This window comes from Papaver somniferum, chromosome 3, assembly GCF_003573695.1.
Source record: "Papaver somniferum cultivar HN1 chromosome 3, ASM357369v1, whole genome shotgun sequence".
Lineage (NCBI taxonomy): Eukaryota > Viridiplantae > Streptophyta > Magnoliopsida > Ranunculales > Papaveraceae > Papaver > Papaver somniferum.
Genome location: NC_039360.1, coordinates 114556639 through 114574645, shown reverse-complemented (window position 1 = coordinate 114574645; position 18007 = coordinate 114556639).

Genomic DNA, 18007 nt, shown 5'->3' with positions numbered 1-18007 from the left:
TTTATGTAGTTAATGGTTATGATGCTCCCGTTATGGCAGTAGGGAATGCGACAGTTCCTAAGGATATTGGTGCATATGACGCTACTGAGATTCTTGCTGCAAAGAAAAACTACGATGGTTTGAATGCCTTCATACATGCCATTACCCCAGATCTTCGGCACCATGTGACTACGTGCACTCGGTCTAAAGATGATTGGGATATCTTAGAAACCGTATTCGAAAGGAATAACAGTGAAAAGGAAGCTAGGATTCAAAACCTTAATTTCGATTGGGAAAACCTTCGTATGGCAGATGAAGAAGATTCATTTGACGAGTTTAATCACAAAGTGTCTGAAATTGTTAATGCATCCTTTGTATTGGGTAAGACTATTCCTGAAAAGGACATTGTGATTAAAATTCTCAGATCGTTGCCATATAGGTACGATTCTAAGAAGTATGTCATTGTTGAGGGAAATAATCTTGATACACTTTCCAGAAATACTCTTGTTGGAAAGCTTAAGATTTTCGATCTTGAACTCTGTCAAAGAGAAAAACGTCTGTCTTGAGGATGACATCTGTGAAGAGTTTCAACTGGAAAAGAAAATCTTGATTAAAAAGATTGAAATCTGGAATGTAAATTGTTGAACAATCATGTTGCTACATCTGATAAAAGGTCTCGACATCCTAAATTGATTGATACAAGGGATGAAAATTGATTTAATTCAACTATGTCACTGTTTACACAACAACTTAAGAAAACTCTTAGACATAATAAAAGAAAGTCTCAAAAGAAAGCCCTGTCAGTCAGAAAAGGGGATAGAAAAGTTCAGAAAAACAATGATCATGAAACTTGTTCTAAGTTCTATAGAAGTATTCGTGATACTTCCAAATATTCTGATGAAAAGTTAAGTGAGTTAACTAAAGCATGGATGGCTACTCTTGACAACTGTCCTGAGGATGATATATGTGAAGAGTTTCAACTGGAATCTGGAAAAGAAAATATTGATTAAAAAGATTGAAGATCTGGAATGTCAACTGTTGAATTTAAGGCAGGAAGTTGCTATCACTCATAGTTGTGACACTAATAAGAAATATCGAACTTCTTCGATTAATTATGTTAAGCATTATCAGCAAATTACTCCTGATTTTATGTCATTCTCAAATCACTCTGAAAATTATGATGTGGAGAACTACAGGGACTTACCAAATAGTTTGGTCTCCTTGTGTGAAAATCAGGGTCATCTAGAAATTGTATGCACAAAAAATCAAGAATATTTCTCCTCTGTTAAGCCTTGTTTTCAGAAGATGAAAATGAATTTGCCCATGAAGTCTTCATTCCTTTCAAAAAGAATTTCCAAAGCTATTCATAGTTTGCGAAAATAAACAAGCAAGGTATTCAAAACTGTGCTAAAAGGGAAAAGAATGATGTGAGTAACTCTTCTTTCCTGAGGGCAAAACAGAAAAAAGGAAAAGCAAGTTTGTCGCCCCATCGTAAGAAGTCACCCAATCATTTTTGGGATTGGAAGGATTAGAATCTGTAATTTTGTTTTCATATGATTCTTGTCTTTCTCTCTTAGACAAGAATCATAAACTTCAAGAGGGTTGTGTTATTTCTGTTAAATACCTTGTCTGACTCTGTTTCTGTTTGTTGCTCTTCAAAAAAATTTAAGAACCGTTTGTGTACGTGAACGGTTTTTCCTGTAAAGAATTTTTCTTAGGGATAACCAAATTCTGTTAGGGTTTTGGTCAAAGGTCTTGTTGGGAATTTTATCCCCTTGTTGATGGTGGTTTTTAGTTCAAGGCTAAAATTGTAAAACCAGTATTTAATGCGTTGTCACCCTGCAAGGGGTAAAGCCATTTGAAAAGTGACGAGTGAAAAAAAACTCCTTGCTCATTGAGCAATTCAATGTATATGAAATTCACTCAGAATGGTGCGCGTAGTAGCAATCCCAAATATTCTGTGATTTATATTCTATACCAGCATTATTAATTAATGCATGATTTGCCTGGTATTTTTCCTGCTATGTTTCCAGCCGAACTCTCAATACTGATTAATGCTCACTCCCAGCATAGTAGCATGAATCTCCCGAAGTGCTAGTATTGGGATCTGCACAGAATACTCATACATGCTACATCCCTCTCTGAAAAAGAGATCAACGCGTTCACACACTTTTTAATTAAAGTTAGCGTGATCGAACACATATTTATTCCTTAAAGAAAATCTAGACTGTTAATATCAGTCTCAGAAACGATCACGGCCACACAACTTGGCCGCACGATTTAACAAGCATAACTTACTCCTAACAGAAACTAGGCAATCACCATAGTGACCACCGGCGGGCCCACTAGTGGCCTAGTCGATCGAGTCCCATTCCCTCATCCACGAGTGCTTCGAACGCGGATACCAAACATGGGTGATCGCGTTGTATAAAAATAGCTCGAACGAGCTGAAACCGTTAAAAAGGGTCTCAAAACCATCACGACCGTCCAACTTTTCCAGCCTAGTTGGACGGCTTAGATCTTCCTACAAACGATTAAGGAAGTGTCAGCATGTTCATTGGCGGCCCAATTCTTCCCTTTGTCAATCGACATGCCTGCGGAAAGCCTATAGGGCGCTCAATCGTTTTCCCAAACTCGAGCAAACACGCCGTATTCAAAACCCTAAATTGGGTCACGGTAGCATACAACTGTCGCAAATCGATCGTGTCCGTCCAACTTGGCTAGCCTAATTGGATGGCGTAGATAGAATCTCGAACGATCGAAGAAGCACCAACGTATTCATTGGCGGCCCAACTCCTTCCTTGGTCAATCGACCTACTTGCGACAAGCCCTTAACGCATCAAGTCGTTCGACCGAACTAGGGAAGACGCGGCCGTTTTAAAACCTAATTGGTGTTTGCGGTAATATGTTACCGCCGAAAATCGATCACGGCCATACATCTTCTCCAGCCAAATCGAGTGGCTTAGATCTAATTTTAGGTGGCCCAGGAGATACCAACACGCTCACCGGCAACCCACCTTTGCACAAGGTCGATCGACCTGTTCGAACTAACATGCAACACCTCGATTTGCTCGCCCAAAAGGGGGTTGGACATGCGGCCCCTAAAACCCTAAAATCGCGTCAATGACAGTGGAAAACTGCCGCAGATTGATCATGGACATCCATCTTCGCCAGCCTAGTTGGATGGCATAGATTTATGTTTCAAACGCTAACAAAGAAACATTGAGATCACCGGCCATTCATCCTCCACAGGGGGTGATCGACCAAGTCATAGCACATCCATAGGGTCCTCAAACGATCACCCAAAGATGGCCGGTCGTGCTACTCAATCCGCGACTTATTCCATCAAGCTCTAAAACAACGATGCTTCATGCATATCGATTGTCTTGAGCTTCTTGCTTAAAAGCGATGCATTACATGCACATGCAATATTTTATGAATATCGACTCCATAAACAACTTAGTTGTTTCACCTAATAGCATTGTATGCTATTCTTTGCGGCAAGTCCCACGACTTGGCCCACTTACTCTAGACATCAAACATGTCACAAACTGGGGGATATTTACTGGGGTATTGGTCTGGCGGTTTACATCGTGCGACATACAACGCTCCCACTACGAGAACGTGTCAGGAAAGGACGGACGATTAACAATGATGGAGTAGTGGGTGAAGGTGTGACCACGCAACGATCACCACCTCTTGCACGACTCCATTACTTAACCTCCTCCACTTCCTACGAGATCAGGGTTGCGCTCAAATGACTTGTATAAATAGGTTTTCAACCTATTTCGACGAGAACACAAGTGTTATCAAAACAAGAATCCAGAAAATACCAAGAACTGATAGATTACATTCCGCAATCCAGTTCTACATTCTGATACAAGTCATAAACAGCCACACCTTCATAATTCAACATTTTGATCTCAAACACCTTCTTCGCTTCCCTCCCTAAGATCAACCCTTCTCCTTCACTTTGTGACCGAATTGAATCTGGAACGACCATTTCTTGGTTTAGTCCAGAGTCTTACAGATTGATCTCTCGAATCTAAAAGTACTCCCGCGCAGTGCATTAATTAGGGTTTGAATTCGTTTCTCATCAACACACCTAAACTTACCAAAAACAACAGAACCAATTTTTACCCTCAAACACCCCTATCTTCACTCCTTTTTAAGAATAAGTTTTTCTTCTTGATGTGAGCATTTTATTTTTCTTGAATCATGTCCTCGTCAAGTCTTTCAAGCAAGGAAAATGATGTTTGGAATGTTCTCTTTCCTTCTAAGAAAGTTCGTTTTGACTCTTCTGATAATGAGATGTACCCCAACAAGCATGATTCATCTTCTAATGGGAATTCCTCTGTCTCTCATTTTGATAAGTTCTCTTTAACCATGAATCTCGTCTTGGAATAAATATGTGCTCTGAAGAGTGAACTTGAATCCTCTTCCAAAAGACTTGAAGAAAAGATGGATAATCTTGAATCCAGGATTAATTTGATCGAAGACGAGCTTGATGAATATAGGGAATATGAGAAGAGTATTCAAAGTAAGTGAAATATTTCATAGGGTTGTATTATGTCTAGTAAATCTTCTTATGGGAATTTATTTCTTGTGTTTTTAGAAGAATAACTAGGGTTTGGAATAGACATTATTGTGAGTACACATAGCTATGTCCAACGTTTTCATCTTCATGTTTTTAGATTTATTAATTTAAATTCTAAGTTTTTGGGAGATGATTTTTGCAATTTTAATCTTTATGATTTTATATATTTAAAATTGTTATGGGATATGTTATTTACATCCGTGAACCTATGACTGTCCCATACTTGTTCAAAAGTTTTCTCTATTATGTCGGTATTAAAGTATTGATAAAAGATAGAATGAACTTTTGACATACAAAAGTTAAAGCCTTTTATGTCATTAATTTGATGGAAAAAAGGATATAACTTTTGTTTACAAGGATTATGTTTATTTTATGTCATTGTGCAAATAGTGTTGGAAAATAAAATGAATTCTTGTGTATTCCGCAATATTGGTCGATCTCCGATCCACATTTTTGTGCACATACTATGTTGCTCCGTAATTTCTCTTATGTCGAGCATGACCAATTGAGTTGATAATTTTGTGGTTGGTTCAATTGAGATTTTTGGATACAAATTCATGTTTTCATGTGATTTGGTTATGTCCAAAGAAATACTTTTTTTCTTGTAAATACAAGGTCGCATTTGTTGTTCTTTCGGGAATGACATTTTATGGGGGAGAGTTATTTTTTGAACTTGTGCTTAATTTCCAAATCTTTGTGGGGAGTGCGGCTGTGGGATATTATAGGGGTTATCTTGTATCTTTATAAACTCCTTGATGAATGCATTTAGCTTCGTCTTTATGATTGCATCTAAATTAGTTGGTATGATATTTTCTTTTGGTCATGAAGTATCTCTATGAAAATTTCATGAGGATCCCACTAGTTTTCGTACTTTTGCCAATTTATATTGACAAAAATGGGGAGAATTAATGTGTAGTTTCATACTACAAATACATATGTTTACGAATCATTATGTAAGGGGGAGCTGTTTTCATGTAGAGATGAAGTATTGACTAAGGGGGAGCGATACATATTACCATAGTATTGTTGTCAAAGTTGTGATACAATTAAACTTTGATGTTGTGTAATAATACTATTTCACTGTATAACAATGATTGAGAGCATTTGTTTTCTCATTGTTATCGCTACTGATCTTCAACAACTATGATGCTGAGTTGAACACGTTTAAAATCATGGAGTACTTGGAAGTGACGAAGTTTTCGAGTCGTGTTGAAGATGCCAAGGAGATCAAGTATTTGGATGAGAAGTGTAGATGGTGGATTTTCGACAAGGTCTAAAATCGTAAACTCATGATTATACGAAGCTCTGATCCAGCAATCAGACGTGAGTATTGAGACATGGGTCTCTCATCGAATTCTCAACGGAGAGTACTTTCTCTCAGAATACATGTAGATATGTAGTCTCACGACTGGACAACGACATATCTCATGAATACTGAACACTTTCAGTGATTATTTCTATATAGTATCACGAGATGGACGGCTCCTAGACAGCTTGCTCTGCTAGTATAGATCGATAACGTATTCAGGAACAAACAACGTGTTTACCCTGACTATATAAAGGATACAACAAGCTCATATCGGGATAATTAGGGCTCCTAGACAGCTTGCTCTGCTAGTATAGAGCCACAAAGTTAATTATTCCTAATTAAGATTAATTCTGCCGTGACATTCACTACTGAATTCCCAGAATAATCAATTATTTCTCCTATACCATGGTCGAATCCACGACTGGTCCCATGGAATGGCAATAACAATTGCTCCTATTCCATGGTTGAATCCACGACTGGTCCCATGGAATGGCAATAAACAATTGTTCTGATTCTATGATCGAATCCACGACTTGATCTCATAGAATAACAATAACTATATTATCTCATTACTCCGATTTCATGATCGAATCCACAACTGGTCTCATAAATGGTAATAGATAAATCTTAATTACTCCGATTCTATGGTCGAATCTACGATCCCATGGAATGGTAATGCTCACTTTATTATTCTGAATTCGTAGTCGAATCCTCAGCTGATCCTATGAATTAATAATAAACATCTTATTACTCAGTTTTGTGAATTATTCTCCACTGAATTCCACAATTAGTAATAAATAATCAACAACCGGGCGTCTGAGCTACCTCTAAGTAAGCCCCGATCCAAATGGTGAAAGTGTGTTCAACGACGATGCACTAACAGTCACCGCACGAACGAGTATTTCAAAATACAACGAAACGATGAACCTATGCAAAATAGGGAAGAAAATAATAAATAATTAAAAATATTGACCAAGGTGCTGGGAACAACCAATCGACCGTGTCATGGTCAGTCCTACGCCAGTTTTATATTTTTAATACATTATTTTCCATGATTTGATGAAAATTCTCTAATTTGATCAAATTTCCTTCGTCTCGAGGAAACTCCTCGGTTTCATGGTATTGTCATAAATCCATAAAAAATAGTACAAAATTAAGGAAAGGAGTGTGGGGCGTGACCATGGGCCAACCCGGCCGTGCCTTGGTCCCAGCCGGCCCACACCTCACGGTTCCTAATTATTTTATTATTATTATTATTTCTCTAATTTCATGAAAAACTCCTTGATTTCATGGTATTTTGCACAAATCACCAAATAATAATAAAATAAAATAAATTATGAAAACTTGTGGGACCGGGCCCTGGCCGGCCAGCCATGCCCTAGCCGGTCCCACACGCTCCTTTGTTTTATTATTATTTTTATTTTCCTTGAATTCATCAAATTCCTTGATTTCATGGTATTTCTCTCAAATTAGGAAAAATTCCCTCAAATCATGAAAAAATACCTAAAAAAAAAAAATTATGAAAACTCGTGGGACCGGCCCCTAGCCGGACGGCCGCGCCTCCACGGTCCCAGACGCCCTTGTTTTTATTATTTTAATATTTTTTGCTTCCCTGAACTCATGAAAACTCCTTCAATTCATGGAAACTCCCTAAATTCATCAAATTTCTCAAAATTCATGAATTTTGCATAAAATCACCAAAATATTAAGGAAAAGACACCACGAGACCATGGCCACGACCGGTCGACCATGCCTTGGCCTTGGCGGTCCCACGCCTCCTTATTCCTAATTTTATAGTTATTTTCCATCATCTCATGGTGTTTTCCTCATTTTCGTCTAAACCCTAATTTTGGCATATTTTCTCGAATGGATGCTCAATTGCACGCCAGAAAATATCAAAATTCGCAGGACTGAGACGCGGACGCCTTGGGGACACGAGCGCGCTATCTTGAACGACCAAGATTAGCTCTTTGTCTTACAGAAGACGGTCCCATCAAGTTTCACAGTTTTGACCTAATTTGCACAATTGCACGTATTAGGTCCAAGACTCTTCCAAACACTTTGGATTTTCATGAAGCGATCATCAGGCGGTCACGTGACTAACCAGGGCCGATTTCATGACCCCATGGTCGGTCCCTAACTCCGTCATAATTAATTAGGTTTTCTCACCTAAGGCTCAGACGAGCATTTTCGAATAAATGATTAAACCAGCATTTAATCATTCTTTCACCAACAAATCGTCAACTCTTCAGGAGTTCTTCGTATTTGCTCACGTGAGCATATGGACACTAAATGGTTGATCCACGGTCCCATGTAGCCGCTCCTTCCTTCATTTCATGGTTAAATTTCTAACAAATCATGAATTGATCATCAATCGACCAAATTAGGGTTTCTGAGTCCAAGGACCATGCTTCCAGACTCCAACCTTAATAATTATATGACGAACTCATGGTCATTAATATTATTAAATTATGCTCGGTTCTACAATTAATATTTTTGGTCATCATCAGATGAGCAACTCTTGCTCGAATGATCAATATTTGCTCAAACCAAGGAATATTGGTTCAACAATCAACCAATATTTGACGATTCATCGAACGAGCAATACTTGCTCACCTCATCATGATAATTATACCTCTGTCTCAACAGACAGGTTTAAGGTCATGAATCTCAGAACATTTCATGTTCAACTCATCAAATACATGGACTCATCGTCCCATGAAGTCAACAACTGACTAACTAAAATCACGTCTGCCCTACAGACTCCACGATCACACGAGACATCAATCGTGTCATTTTGGGGGATATCACTTAGGGTTTTGGTCTGGCGGTCTACGACACGTGTGTTCAAACACACGATGGAATGTGAGCAAGTCGTGCAATCAGTTGAAGGAATTCACGAGGTAGTGGGTGGAAAATCGACCAAGTCTCCACACGTTGAGCAACTGGTTTCAAACACGATCTCCACTTCCCCACTCCTTGATTCCATCAACTGTCGCACTTCACGGAATCATGGTGTCTAAAATTCCAGCAATATAAATAAGTCTCTGATTCATGATTGAATCATCGGTATCAACAGTATCATCAATCTCACGTCTCATCGACAATACGAGATCATCAACTCATCAATTGAGCAACTACTCTCAATTGAACAATTTCAATCATTCAGAGCTTATCATATTCAGAATTCACACACCCACAATCTTTGATTACCATTGATTCCGCACATTTCCCAGCTTCCCTCCTACAGATCAACCCATCCTCTCTTGTGACCGAATTTACTCTGGAACGGTCATTTTCTTGATTTAGGTCGGAGTACTACAGATTGATCTCTCGAATTTAAAGCACCCCCTTTGCAGCGGTGTATCTGTGTGAGGTTTAACATTTCGCTCTGTTCGAGGAGTCTCCCTTGTACGGTCATCTCCTCAATTCCTTAAAAATCAGCAAATCGTTTTTCCCCATCTACAAGAAGCTACAAATTTTTATTTATATTGTAATCCATATGTATTGATAGTTTTGTCATTAAAATTGACAAAGGGGGAGATTGCTTGAGCACTGCTCGGTCGAAATCGCATATGTTGCTATCTCAAGCATGTTTGTCAATGTTAGTGATCAAAACTATAAGTCTTGATTTCTAGCCTATTCATAGATGTCTCGGACTAGGACATAGATTGTATAGTTGATCTTAGACTTCACGGCGTTCATCATTTGAAGACAAAGAACTACTAAGGGAGCTTGTGGAACTTCATCGGCAAAAGGTGCGTGGAGACTTAAACTCATATATCACTTGGAAAGTCTATTTCTACTATATATCCTATATTGAGACATTATCCTATATTGAGACATAAGTCATATTAAGATACAGTTTTCTATATACACATTTGAGATTTCGAGCTGAGTTTAGCTCGCTTAAATATTTCTCGAAATATGTGTTTGCAAGCTTTCGCTTCGACCAAGTTCATCTTATATCATGTCAAAATTTCCGAGTAACATCTTACATGGTTTGTATGATACAATCATTTGGTGTTGTCTTGGAATGTTTCGTAATGATTATTTCAATAACTTGAAAATTGCTTTGATGCTAATAGTATGTGAAAAAACGGTTATTGTCATCCTCTAAGAAAGTTTCAATGATTGAAATAAGAGTTTAGAACACTTAACCATTAATGGATATGTCATGTTGTGCACTCTTGCACATATGTAATCCATGTCCGGGAACCATAGTATGTGCACCCGTTTGCGTACCTATAGGTTTGAGAAATCCGGGAACCTAAGTATGCGTACCGGTTTGCGTACTGGCATAACTCAATCTTAGTCCGGGTATTTCAAGTATGCGTACCCGTTTGCATACTTGAAGGTTAAATCTCTAAAATCGGTTTTAAACATGAAGATAAACATTTTATATAATAAGGAATGCAATCTTTGCAAACCGTGGCTATAATTTTCATGATTGATTCGAGTGAATCAAACCTATTTTGCTTCAATTTTGTTCTTGTATAATTCTATGAGAATATAACAATTGAACAACTCTTTAACTAGTTTCATTTGAGTCATTTGAACTAGTTATGGTTAAGATGAATAAGGTTGATATGAGAGTAATCATATGGCTAACCTCGGTTAACTATTTGTGAACCAACATAGTGTACACGTTTAGGTACGATTACATAAAACTAAATGAGGGTACATTTCATTTGTGTGCAACAAGCTAAGTTTGATCTAACGGTTGAAAGATATTAGCTTGGTTGAATCAGGTTTTTCCTCTAACGGTGAATATTGAATGCTTTGTTACCAAGGTAACTTGGATTGCAAACCCTGATTTGAAAACTATATAAAGGAGAACTCTAGCTACTGGGAAATCTAACCCCCACACCTCATGTGTGTTACTAGTTGCATAACTAGAGTCGATTCTCCTTTAACCTTAGGATTCTATCGAGACCCTATAGGTTAACAACTTCAAAGACTTCATCGGGATTTTGAAGCCATACCCAACTATTTTCTTTGTAGTTGCGTGTTCTGATCTTGCCCGATTCTATCGTATTGAGTACAATTGAAATAATTGACTCGAGATTAATTTCTCCGATTGGCAAGATAAAAGTAATCACAAACATCTTCCTCTCATAGTTTGTGATTCCACAATATCTTGTTTCGCTAGCCGATTAAAATTATTGTGAAGTCATTGATAATACTAGGCTGTTCTTCGGGAATATAAGTCCGGTTTATCAATTGATTCATGTTCACCTTGATTTATCAAAAGACATAACAAAAACTCTTGGGTATTTCTGTGGGAGACAGATTTATTCAATCCATAAACTTTTCTGTGTGAGACAGATTTGTTTATCAATTCTTCGAATTTTGGGTCGTAGCAACTCTTGGTTGTGGGTGAGATCAACAAAGGGAATCAAGTGCGCAGTATCCTGCTGGGATCAGAGACGTAAGGAACGCAACTGTACCTTGAATCAGTGTGAGATTAACTAGGGTTCAACTACAGTCCAGTCCGAAGTTAATTGGTAGTAGGCTAGAGTCTGTAGCGGCTTAATACAGTATGGTGTTCAATCTGGACTAGGTCCCGGGGTTTTTCTGCATTTGCGGTTTCCTCATTAACAAAATTCTGGTGTCTGTGTTATTTCTTTTCCGCATTATATTTTGTTGTATAATTGAAATATCACAGCTTGTGCGTTAAGATCAATCAATTAGAATATCCAACTTTTGGTTGTTGATTTACATTGATTGACACTTGAACATTGGTCTTTGGTACCATTCAAGTAACTCCTCTTTGTTGATAGTGGTTTTTAGTTCAGGGCTAAAAATGTAAAACCCTATATTTAATGCCCCGTCTGCAGAAAGACTGAGCCATTTAAAAGTAATGAGTGCCCGGTGTTAGAGCATTGCTCGGTCGAACTCGCATGCGTTGCTATCTCAAGCATGTTTTTCAATATTAGTGATCAAAACTATATGTCTTGATTTATAGTATACTTATGACTAAGTCTCGGTCTAGGATAGTTAGGAATAATTGAGCTTCAGACTCCATGTCGATTATCTTGCAAAGACGAAGAACTACTCAAGGAACCAGTGGAATTTCATCCGACCAAAAGGTATGTGGAGACTTGAACTCATCTTGTCACTCAAAAGTCTATCTACTCTATCTCCTACTCTTGAGACAAAAGTCATATAAGAATGATAGTTTTCATACATACACATTTGCTATTTCGAGCGAGTTTAATCGCCTATCTTTTTCTCGAAATACGTGTTGGTAAGCTTTTGCTTTAACCATCTTCATCTTTACCCGTGACGAAATTCATGATGACGTTTCAATCTTGAAAATAGCTTTGATGATGATGGTCGATTCTTTATGTCTAACGACTGTTATAACATTATAGAAGAATGTTTCAATGATTGAAATGTAGAGTTGGGAATATGTAACCACCTATGGATGTAAGCATATAGTGTGTTCGCACATTAGTGTATGTTCTAAGGAAAGGTGGTGTGTATGTATCTAGGTCAAAGAGCGGTCAAGATCGTTCGGAAATTTGGACGGTATAGATTATGCTTTGGCCCAACCAAATTTAAACTTAACCTTACCGGTTAGAGAAAGCACTATCAGCCCCATCCTTCCCTATCCCTCATTTGTAGGGAAGGGACACTTGTCACAAGGCAGATCCACTATGGTGGCGCTTCATCCCTTCCCTACACGATACGGAAACTGAGTTTCCGTCTGAATAGTGCCATACGGAAATTGAGTTTCCGTCAAGTCCATTGGTTGACTTGACCAGACGAAAACTCGGTTTCCGTCACAGAAGAATAAATTTCCTAGCCATTGATCATTCCTCCCACTTCTTCTTCTTCTCCATTTTCTTTCTCCCTAAAACCCTCTCCAACCCCAACCAATTTGATGACTCTCCGGTGCGATTCAAGAGCTGAAATTTAATGGGTTTGCTCCTTACTACGTGGTGAAGCTTTTCCCATAATCAATTTAGATTTTCATCAACTAAATCTCTTTAGGTCAGTGATTTTAATTTTAGGGTTTATATATAATTTGATGTTGATTTTGATTAATTTGTAGATATTAGGTTGATTATGATGCATGTTAGGTATGTTGTATGAAGCTTTGAGACGTTTTTGATTGAATTTATGATAGTTTGTTGATTAAATCAAAGTGGATGTTGTTTAGGAATGATTTTTGATTGAGATATTGTATTGTTATTGATAATTTTGCATTGATGAATGATTAAAATCAATATGTATGTTGTCTAGGATAATTTTTTGATTGAGAAATTATATTGGAATTGATAATTTAGGATTGATACATGATTTTGTTGTAATGTGATAGATAATGTGGCTAAGTGTGGATGATAATGTGGCTAAGTATGGATAATAATGTGTCTAATAATTTTATTTGAGATACATTGAAACATTGTTTTGTGATGATTTTGTGTATATGTGTTTTGTAGATTTACTCTGAAAATTTCCAAAAGATTTTGGAGGATAAAGTTCCGATTTCTTCAAAAGATAATAGTGAACATACAGTAAAACTCCCAACGACGTTAGAACATAGGACTAAACCAAGGAAACATCGAAGTACCATAAGTAGTCTTTACGAATTGTATACTGAAATCAGCAGATCCCCACATGCTAGACAAATTGTAGACGACTGTGGGTTTAGTTCCTTTTCAAATTTCATTTTCCAAAACAACAAGACAACTGCCTAACTAGTGGTATATTTGAAAGGTGGTGACATACCACCAATACATTTCACTTCCCTAGTTAGTGTATGAATCCATGTGGCGGAAACCAAGTGCGTGCATATGTTTGCATGCGGTATTGGTGAAGGAGACAGGTTGGATACGCGTACTGGCGGAAATTCACGTCCATGAAATTATGCTGAGTTTGAAGTTTACGAACTCAAACACCAATCACCTTAGGCACGCGTACCCGTACGTGTACTGGCGGCAATTTTTCACCCGAAAAAGTCTGTTGAGTTTGGAAACTAAAACCAACTCAAAATCCGGTAGCTAAGGTAGGCATACCCAAGCTAGTTATTTCTCAAATCGGTAGTTCATGGACTTAAAACAATAAATTATAAGGAATGCAATCTTTGCAAACCGTGGTTATATTTTTCATGAATTGATTCAAATGAATTAAACCGATTTTGTTTCAATTGTGTCTATGTATAAAGACCTAAGTAATTGAACAACTCTTGAACTAGTTCTTATGAGTCATTTGAACTAGTTATGAGAAATATGAATATGATTAATATGAAAGCACTCATATGGCTAACCATTGGTCAACCATTTGTGAACCAACCAATGTACACGTTTAGGTACGGTTACTCAAACCTAAATGAATACATTTCATTTCTGTGTGACAAGCTAAGTTTCGATCTAACGGTTGAAACATATTAGCTTGGATAAATCAGGTTTTTCATCTAACGGTGATTATTGAATGCTTTGTTACCAAGGTAACTTAAATTGCAAACCCTGATTTGAAAACTATATAGGGAGACGTCTAGCAACTGTGCAAAACTAATCCCCACACCTCCTGTGTGATACTAGTTGGTTTGCTAGAGTCGATTCTCCTTTAATTGTAGGTTTCTTTTCGAGACCATGTCGATTAACGACTGAAAGACTTCATTGGGATTGTGAATCCAGACAAAACTACTTCTCTTATAGTTAAGCGATCTGATCTTGCCATAATCTATCATACGAGTTCAATTGAATAATTGACTTGAGATTATATCTCCGATAGGGCAAGATAAAAAGAAATCACAAACATCTTCGTCTCATCGTTTGTGATTCCGCAATATCTAGTTTCGCTACCATACGATTTAGATTATCGTGAGGTGATTGATAATACTAGGTTGTTCTTCGGGAATATAAGTCCGGTTTATCAATTGGTTCTTGTTCACCTTGATTTTTATCAAAAGACATAAAAAACTTTTAGGTTTATCTGTGGGAGACAGATTTATATATCCTTGTAGACTTTTTTGTGTGATACATATTTGTTTATTAAAGTCTTCGACTTTGGGTCGTAGCAACTCTTGGTTGTGGGTGAGATCAGCTAAGGGAATCAAGTGCGTAGTGTCCTGCTAGGATCAGAGACGTAAGGAGCGCAACTGTACCTTGAATCAGTGTGATATTGATTAGGGTTCAACTACAGTCCAGACCGAAGTTTGTTTGTAGTAGGCTAGTGTCTGTAGCGGCTTAATACAGTGTGGTGTTCAATCTGGACTAGGTCCCAGGGTTTTTCTGCATTTGCGGTTTCCTCATTAACAAAATTTCTGGTGTCTGTGTTATTTCTATTCCGCATTATATTTTGTTATATAATTGAAATATCACAGGTTGTGTGTTGTATCGATTAATAGTGAAATCCAACCTTTGGTTGTTCATTGGATATTGATTGATCCTTGGATATTGGTCTTTGGTACCATCCAAGTTTATCTCTCTTGTATTTAATCGAGACTCACAGATTGCTTGAGTAAGATTTAAATCAAGAGATAGAGATATTAACTCCTTGATATACTTTTTATTAAGATTAAATATGACTGTCTAGTTGATTCTCTTAAAAGTATATTAAAGTTAGTCCATACAGATTATTAATCGAAATATTGGGTGAGGTTGTTAGACCCCCGCATTTTCAATTGGTATCAGAGCGGGCAAACACATTAAAGACCTCATAAGTCTGTGTTTGTAGCGATCTGATATGGACATAAGTGCTATCTCTATAAATCCACCACCAGATCCAGGGATTTCTGAATTCTCTTCCATGACTGATTTGATTAAATCTGTAGAAGAAATCTATCTAAACCTCCTCCAGGTTTAAAATCGCTTGAAGTATTTTCAGGGATTGAAAGGAAACTGGAAAGCTTATCTCTTGATGTTGAGTTATACCTCCAGAAAGAACAAGAATCTCTTGATAAGCTAAATCTAGTCATGATGAATAATGTTCATGTTCATGTTGAGGTTGATATTGATTTACTAATCAGTGAGAGCAATGCTCCTCCTCTGTGTAATCCAACTAGTTGTAGCAAACTAAGCGGTTTACAAGAAGAGTTTAAGTATAAGTCTTCCGACTGTACCACCTCTAAGCATGAATCAATTCATTGGTCAATTCCTGATACATCTTACCAAGATAATAGTATTGTCCCTTCTTATGAACAAAATAGGATGTCTCTTTTTATCAAAAGAGTTTCCCTATGCGATACTGAAAATTATCTGCAGAAACTGTTTCTTATAAGGTGTAAAATAAGAAATCTGAAACACAATTTTTCTTGTGCTCTCTGGATATTCTTTGAAAAACTTATAGAAACAGTTCCTTGGGTTTCCCTCAATACTGTAAGATGTAAGAGTAGTTGGAAAGAAACTCTTTCTTGGTGTCATGGTGAGCAAGACATTGTTCACCTCAACACAACTTGATTGTGTTGGAAGTGCATCCTCACCTAGAAATGCCCTGATTCGTATACGGTGAAGGAAGCTCGAGAATTGGGGCGCACAGATTATGTTCGGTAAGGCTGTAAAATTCAACTAGATTCTTCTAAAAAGGTATGTTTATAAACTTGAGCAAGATTTGTGTTTTTATTTGCTTAGAGAACTTATAATGATACACGTACCTTTCTTATCGTTCATTTCTACCTAACTTGATCTGTGTTTAAGGTTCTTAAATGTTTAGGTTTGAAAATAGTAGTTCGGGATGTTTGGACTACATGGTACACATACCAAGTTTGCATAACATCATTTAAAATCAAAATACAGGGGTTTAAGTACGCATACTGATAGACACATTTTTGTGTTTAATTTGATCTCAATACTATATATTGTTGGCACTCGAGTTTGTACTAATTTTGGTGTTTTATGTGTTTGTAGGCACATTTGGAAAATAAACATTTTTTGGAAAATTTGGCTCGAAAAGTTGGTAAAAGCCCCGGAGGACACGTGTTATTAGGACTCTCACCGTTGGATAAGGGGCACCTCAATTACTAAGGGGCACCCCAGGTCACTCCAAAAGGCATCTGTTATTCGCACCCCAGTACAGGATTAGGGGAGGTCATCTTCTCCATTTGAATTTTGTTTTTGGCGGGAAAATGGAGAACACTTCTGCAGATTTTTGATCGAATTGTTGAACGTGTTTTAGGGAGATTCAATGACTGATTTTTGGTAGATAGTTGTGATATGGCCTATTAAAAACACTGTGGGCGTTTGGTTCGACCAGAATTGGATAGAATCAGCTAAACAATTCACGGGTTGAAAACAGGGCAGTTCGTGTATATCACGGGTTTCACGTGATTTGGAGAAGATTCAACGTGTTTTGTGCGTGCATGGAAGACCCTCACAGCCTGTTGGAGCGTGAAGGAGCTAAATATGGTAATTTGGAGGCTTGAAAACGCGTGAGAAGATGAAACAGGAAAGAAAATATTCCCAGAAATATTTTCTTTACTGCCGAGTTAAAGAGAATTATATGGAGTGAATGAACGAGATTCGATGGGTCTGTTGGCTATAAATAGGTTGCTGGGGTTGAGTAGAGAGGGTGTCGAGAGTCTGGGGGGCTGAGGCGAGCCAGAAAAGAAGAAATTCGAGTTTTCCCAAACTCGGTTTCTGCTGCTGCTGCTGCTGAAGAACATGAAGAACACGAAGAACGGACCTGCACCAGCAGTCGTTTTTCTACAGTAATAACGACTCACACCTGTGGGTCGTACACCAGGCAGACTTATTTACTACAGCGTTTGCGACACAGCTGCAGCAGTCTTATTTTGTCACTGAGGGTCGTAGTTCTCTGGTTTGTAACAAATATAATTGTTACAAACCCGGTTTTATTGTATTTCTCATATTCTCATCATTTGTAAACCATTTTTGAGCATCAATGAAATATTTTGAGAGGTTTTCCAACATGATGAGCGGCTAATTCCCTCGTAACCAAGGCAATGGAGGAAGCTATTCACGCAACATAAATGGGTAACTATTTCATTTAATTATATAATTCACCTAATCGCTGCTTTTGCAGAGTTTTAAATTATTTGAATGATTGTCTTAATTATTTGTTATTCAGTTTGACAGGTTATGCTTGGTTTAATCTCTTGATAATCTATGCTTAAGTTTTACAAATAATGTTTGAGAATCTGTATGATTGATAGT